This window comes from Petromyzon marinus, unplaced genomic scaffold, assembly GCF_048934315.1.
Source record: "Petromyzon marinus isolate PM22_M1 ecotype Great Lakes invasive population unplaced genomic scaffold, UKy_Petmar_22M1.pri1.0 PM_G_Scaffold_189, whole genome shotgun sequence".
Taxonomy (NCBI): domain Eukaryota; kingdom Metazoa; phylum Chordata; class Hyperoartia; order Petromyzontiformes; family Petromyzontidae; genus Petromyzon; species Petromyzon marinus.
In genome coordinates this window covers 189,850-197,500 of record NW_027422749.1, presented here as the reverse complement: position 1 = coordinate 197,500, position 7,651 = coordinate 189,850, and positions in this window count along the sequence as shown.

The following is a 7,651-nucleotide window of genomic DNA, read 5'->3' as shown; positions in this document are numbered from 1 at the left end:
TATTTGAACAGTGAGAGAGAATAACAACAAGAAAATCCAGAAAAACGCATGTCAAAAAAGTTATAAATTGATTCGCATTTTAATGAGGGAAAAATGTATTTGACCCCGTCTCAATCAGAAAGATTTCTGGCTCGCAGGTGTCTTTTATACAGATAACGAGCTGAGATTAGGAGCACACTCTTAAAGGGAGTGCTCCTAATCTCAGCTTGTTACCTGTATAATAGACACCTGTCCACAGAAGCAATCAATCAGATTCCAAACTCTCCACCATGGCCAAGACCAAAGAGCTTTCCAATGATGTCAGGGACAAGATTGTAGACCTACACAAGGCTGGAATGGGCTACAAGACCATTGCCAAGCATCTTGGTGAGAAGGTGACAACAGTTGGTGCGATAATTCTCAAATGGAAGAAACACAAAAAAACTGTCAATCTCCTTCGGCCTGGGGCTCCATGCAAGATCTCACCTCGTGGAGTTGCAATGATCATGAGAACGGTGAGGAATCAGCCCAGAACTACACGGGAGGATCTTGTCAATGATCTCAAGGCAGCTGGGACCATAGTCACCAAGAAAACAATTGATAACACACTTCACCGTGAAGGACTGAAATCCTGCAGCGCCCGCAAGGTCCCCCTGCTCAAGAAAGCAGATATACATGCCCGTCTGAAGTTTGCCAATGAACATCTGAATGATTCAGAGGACAACTGGGTGAAAGTGTTGTGGTCAGATGAGACCAAAATGGAGCTCTTTGGCATCAACTCAACTCGCCGTGTTTGGAGGAGGAGAAATGCTGCCTATGACCCCAAGAACACCATCCCCACCGTCAAACATGGAGGTGGAAACATTATGCTTTGGGGGTGTTTTTCTTCTAAGGGGACAGGACAACTTCACCGCATCAAAGGGACGATGGACGGGGCCATGTACCGTCAAATCTTGGGTGAGAACCTCTTTCCCTCAGCCAGGGCATTGAAAATGGATCGTGGATGGGTATTCAGCATGACATTGACCCAAAACACACGGCCAAGGCAACAAAGGAGTGGCTCAAGAAGAAGCACATTATGGTCCTGGAGTGGCCTAGCCAGTCTCCAGACCTTAATCCCATAGAAAATCTGTGGAGGGAGCTGAAGGTTCGAGTTGACAAACGTCAGCCTCGAAACCTTAATGACTTGGAGAAGATCTGCACAGAGGAGTGGGACAAAATCCCTCCTGAGATGTGGGCAAACCTGGTGGCCAACTAGAAGAAACGTCAGACCTCTGTTATTGCCAACAAGGGTTTTGCCACCAAGTACTAAATCATGTTTTGCAGAGGGGTCAAATACATTTTTCCCTTATTAAAATGCAAATAAATTTATAACATTTTTGACATGCGTTTTTCTGGATTTTGTTGTTGTTTTTCTGTCTCTCACTGTTCAAATAAACCTACCATTAAAATTATAGACTGATAATTTCTTTGTCAGTGGGCAAACGTACAAAATCAGCAGGGGATCAAATACTTGTTTCCCTCACTGTATGTGTGTATCTCTCTCTGTGTGTCTCTGTGTTATATCTCTCTGTCTGTGTGTCTCCGTGTCTGTGTTTTGTCTCTCTCTCAAATTGAGCAACCTTTGGAAGAACGTTATCAACCAGGTGGGGTGTTGACTGTTATGTTGGCCGACTCTCTGTGTTGTATTGCATTACATTTCTAAGTTCACTAGGTTTGTTTTCTCTTTCAATTGTACCTGATGATGATTGCTTGTGTTGCAATTGAAACGTCGCATGCTATTTGAACACAGTGTTGGTGTACGGTGCTTTTTGTGGAATATTTTGCTGTTTTTCCCAGGATTTTATGTTTGCACAGTCACACATAGTCACTTCAAGATATTTTCTTGTTCATGTTTTAGTTTTTTTGTTTGTTGTGGTTGCACCCGATTCAAGAGCCGAATGGCTCACAGGGCTATACCAAGTAAATGAAATGGAAGCAATTATTTAATTAATTTGGGGTTTTTTTTTTTTATGTGACTTTACCGAAAGAACCAAAGAGCATCTTGCTTAAGTTTTAATTTCTCTTCACCTGGCTCGCTACTTTGTAACTTTGTTTGTTTTAAATATTCACAGTTTTTTTTTTATTTTGTACCAGGCCACGCCCGCGTTGAGCTGCTGTACCGCTCTTGTTTACAGAAGCAACCTGCCCACAACAACAACAACAAGGTGGGGCTTGTCAACAGCATGGTGGTGTTCACTCTAGACACGTTGCGGTGTTCACTCTAGACACGTAGTGGTGTTCACTCTAGACGCGTGGCGGTGTTCACTCTAGACGCGTGGCGGTGTTCACTTTAGACACGTGGCGGTGTTCACTCTAGACGCGTGGCGGTGTTCACTCTAGACGCGTGGTGGTGTTCACTCTAGACACGTGGTGGTGTTCACTCTAGACGCGTGGTGGTGTTCACTCTAGATGCGTGGTGGTGTTCACTCTAGACACGTGGTGGTGTTCACTCTAGACGCGTGGTGGTGTTCACTCTAGACACGTGGTGGTGTTCACTCTAGACGCGTGGCGGTGTTCACTCTAGACGCGTGGTGGTGTTCACTCTAGACGCGTGGTGGTGTTCACTCTAGACGCGTGGTGGTGTTCACTCTAGACGTGTGGCGGTGTTCACTCTGGACGCGTGGCGGTGTTCACTCTAGACGCATGGCGGTGTTCACTCTAGATGCGTGGCGGTGTTCACTCTAGACGCGTGGCGGTGTTCACTCTAGACGCGTGGCGGTGTTCACTCTAGATGTGTGGTGGTGTTCACTCTAGACGCGTGGTGGTGTTCACTCTAGACGCGTGGTGGTGTTCACTCTAGATGTGTGGTGGTGTTCACTCTAGACGCGTGGTGGTGTTCACTCTAGACACGTGGCAGTGTTCACTCTAGACGTGTGGCGGTGTTCACTCTAGACGCGTGGTGGTGTTCACTCTAGACGTGTGGTGGTGTTCACTCTAGACGCGTGGCGGTGTTCACTCTACATGTGTGGTGGTGTTCACTCTAGACGCATGGCGGTGTTCACTCTACATGTGTGGTGGTGTTCACTCTAGACGCGTGGTGGTGTTCACTCTAGACGCGTGGCGGTGTTCACTCTAGACACGTGGTGGTGTTCACTCTAGACGCGTGGTGGTGTTCACTCTAGACGCGTGGCGGTGTTCACTCTAGACGCGTGGTGGTGTTCACTCTAGACGCGTGGTGGTGTTCACTCTAGACACGTGGTGGTGTTCACTCTAGACACGTGGTGTTCACTCTAGACACGTGGTGGTGTTCACTCTAGACGCTTGGCGATGTTCACTCTAGACACGTGGCGGTGTTCACTCTAGACACTTGGCGGTGTTCACTCTAGATGCGTAGTGGTGTTCACTCTAGACGCGTGGCGGTGTTCACTCTAGACGCTTGGTGGTGTTCATTCTCTACATGTAGAGGGGAGACCGGGGGATCGGGAAGGAAATCCACACGACCACGGGGAGAGAGAGAGACACGCAGCCTCGGCTGTGTTGATTGATCCTCAATTAACTACTTGGTGGAGTGAGGAAGCATTAATACTGAGCAGGTGAAGGTGGCCAGGCGTGGGTCTGGACACACCACCACCTGTGAACCATGCCAGTGTGTGACAGTGGTGGAGCCAGTGGGGGGTGGAGTGGCACGTGGCCCCCCAACGATCCGATAGAAATCCCTAATTTTGATAGGATCATTGGGGTTTATTAGTAACGAGCTTCACTACCCAGCTTCGCCCGGGACTTGGATTCTTGTCTTTGGTTAACTTCACATTCCCTTCTATTTCACTGAAAAACCCTGGAAAAAATTGATGCTTGCAAGAAAGAAAAAAGCCGAAACAAATCAATTTACCTAAATCGGATGTTTTCACTCAAGGAGATTCAACCTTACCCCACTGCTACGTAAGGCCGATTTTGGCCACTCGGGGAAGGGAATAATGACGTGGCGAGCTGAAAATAGTCACGTTCACTTAGAAATTCCAGACAGCGTTAGCCGTGCAAATTTTCACGACGCCAGAGCTCAGCGTTGGAGAGGTTTTTGCTGCTTCGCACAAACAAACAGATGGAATGTTCTGCTTCATATTTTAGATAGCAGTTCTACCCGTTCTTCGCACGGAGGATATGTATTGAACTCCCGAGAAACCAATGGCTTCATCGGCCAGGAGCGAAGCGCCACCTAAAATCTCCCGGCACGCTGTTAATAGCTCTAAGCATTGCAGAGCGCTTAACTCAGAGGTGTTGCGGGTTGACGCCAGACACTTCATGGTCATTCCCCCCCCCCCCAAAAAAAATACAAAAGACTATTTTTATATTTTTTACATTGTGTACAGTATGCAACATACCCACATGCCAAATTTCAAGTGTGTGGCACGTTGAGAAGTATGCTAAACATTTCAAACAGACACAAGTATCCACACATTTCCCTTTCATATATATAGATAAATCAGCATTTTGCGACCCCCACTGCCACCGTGTGGCATATTATTACGTGCCAGGGACTCTATGAGAGGACAACAGTCCGAGTCCATAATTGGCAATAAGTAACGGCAGAGCAGTTGTGACTCACAGAATTTTGCGCAGTTGCGTATACAGTACACGACTTCCCTGAAGGCAAACACCTTCAGTGAGCGCAATTCCGATCACACGCGTCGAATAAAAAGCAAGGGACAAGTCATTACTTACTAACAACTCCTTACTAACGACTCCTTACTTACTAACAACTCCTTACTAACAACTCCTTACTAACAACTCCTTGCTTACTAACAACTCCTTACTTACTAACAACTCCTTACTAACAACTCATTACTTACTAACAACTCCTTACTAACAACTCCTTACTTACTAACAACTCCTTACATACTAACAACTCCTTGCTAAGAACTCCTTACTAACAACTCCTTACTAACAACTCCTTACTTACTAACAACTACTATCATTTTTCATTGCTGGAGGGGTTGCCCCCCCTACCTGAAAATCCAGGCTCCGCCTCTGAGTGTGTGACAGTGTCAAGTTTGTGTTTGCAGTAAAGTCTATTAACTCTATTGAGCACGGAGGTTATATCAAAACAGGAGTTTCGTTTTGTTTTCCTCTGCAACTCTTTATAAGAATGGAGTCAGGAAGTTAACACAGCACACACGTGCAGCTTAAGTCGGATCTGTTCATCCCAGCATTCAAGGACATCTGTGCCTGGCTTCCCACCTCTAAGTTGCGATTGAACATTAATTCATGCATTTCTGCATAACACAAATAGTATTATTTTAAACACCCTTTGCTACGTCAGCTGAATTTAGCTTTCATAAATATTCCTTTTGAAGCCAGACAGCTGAAATTTTGTGCTCGGAGTTTTTGGTGAACATTCATTTTGAAGATACGAGGGCTTCCAGGCATGTTTATGACCATTTGCCCTCTCATTGTGTGCCATAACAGCCCGTGTGATGAATTTGGGACATTTTTCCACTATATCATGAATATGTGAATAAGTATAGACGTGCAAGTCACGTGTTACTGTGTATATATGCTTTCCTCTGTGCATCGATACTGACGTGTAGATGGTGTGGATATTATTTTTTTCTGTCAGCAGCTGACGCTTCCTCTGATGCTTCCTCTGCAGAATTGGTCTCATGGAGCAAATGCACTCAGCGCAGCTCGGTAGGACAAGGCTCCAATGCGACCGGTGTGCATACAACACGGATCGGACTGGAGATTTCACACGGCACGAGAGAACTCACACAGGAGAGAAACCCTTCAAGTGCAGTGTGTGTGAGAAGGCGTTTGCACGTTCATCTGCTCTTGTAGAACACCAGAGAACACACACGGGAGAGAAACCCTTCAAGTGCAGTGTGTGTGGGAAGGCGTTTGCACATTCATCTACTCTTGTAATACACCAGAGAACACACACGGGAGATAAACCCTTCAAGTGCAGTGTGTGTGGGAAGGCGTTTGCACATTCATCTGCTCTTGTAATACACCAGAGAACACACACGGGAGAGAAACCCTTCAAGTGCAGTGTGTGTGGGAAGGCGTTTGTACAGTCATCTAATCTTGTAGAACACCAGAGAACACACACGGGAGAGAAACCCTTCAAGTGCAGTGTGTGTGGGAAGGCGTTTGCACATTCATCTGCTCTTGTAATACACCAGAGAACACACACGGGAGAGAAACCCTTCAAGTGCAGTGTGTGTGGGAAGGCGTTTGCACAGTCATCTAATCTTGTAGAACACCAGAGAACACACACGGGAGAGAAACCCTTCAAGTGCAGTGTGTGTGGGAAGGCGTTTGCACATTCATCTACTCTTGTAATACACCAGAGAACACACACGGGAGATAAACCCTTCAAGTGCAGTGTGTGTGGGAAGGCGTTTGCACGTTCATCTGCTCTTGTAGAACACCAGAGAACACACACGGGAGAGAAACCCTTCAAGTGCAGTGTGTGTGGGAAGGCGTTTGCACATTCATCTACTCTTGTAATACACCAGAGAACACACACGGGAGATAAACCCTTCAAGTGCAGTGTGTGTGGGAAGGCGTTTGCACATTCATCTGCTCTTGTAATACACCAGAGAACACACACGGGAGAGAAACCCTTCAAGTGCAGTGTGTGTGGGAAGGCGTTTGTACAGTCATCTAATCTTGTAGAACACCAGAGAACACACACGGGAGAGAAACCCTTCAAGTGCAGTGTGTGTGGGAAGGCGTTTGCACATTCATCTGCTCTTGTAATACACCAGAGAACACACACGGGAGAGAAACCCTTCAAGTGCAGTGTGTGTGGGAAGGCGTTTGCACAGTCATCTAATCTTGTAGAACACCAGAGAACACACACGGGAGAGAAACCCTTCAAGTGCAGTGTGTGTGGGAAGGCGTTTGCACATTCATCTACTCTTGTAATACACCAGAGAACACACACGGGAGATAAACCCTTCAAGTGCAGTGTGTGTGGGAAGGCGTTTGCACATTCATCTGCTCTTGTAATACACCAGAGAACACACACGGGAGAGAAACCCTTCAAGTGCAGTGTGTGTGGGAATGCGTTTGTACAGTCATCTAATCTTGTAGAACACCAGAGAACGCACACGGGAGAGAAACCCTTCAAGTGCAGTGTGTGTGGAAAGGTGTTTGCATATTCATCTACTCTTGTAATACACCAGAGAACACACACGGGAGAGAAACCCTTCAAGTGCAGTGTGTGCGTGAAGGCGTTTGCACGTTCATCTCTTCTTGTAGAACACCAGAGAACACACAGGAGAGAAACCCTTCAAGTGGAGTGTGTGTGGGAAGGCGTTTGCAGATTCATCAAATCTTCAAGTACACCAGAGAACACACACGGGAGAGAAACCCTTCAGGTGCATTCCGTGCGGGATAACGTTTGCACAGCAACCACATCTTCAAGTACACCAGAGAACACAGAAGCATCAGAAGATCCACATGGAGTGGAGTCTGAAATCGGCTTGTGAAAGTCAAAGTGCCACCATGAGCCCATCCCGCATGAAACACGAACTGGAAGAAAATCCCAGCTTAGACACTTTTAAAGTTATCGAGGTGAAATATGAATAGGTGATGGTGAAGAGGGAAGAAGTGGTGGTGAAGAGGGAAGAAGTGATGGTGAAATGTGAAGATGAAGATTCAACTCCAAAATGGGACCTTCACATTGATG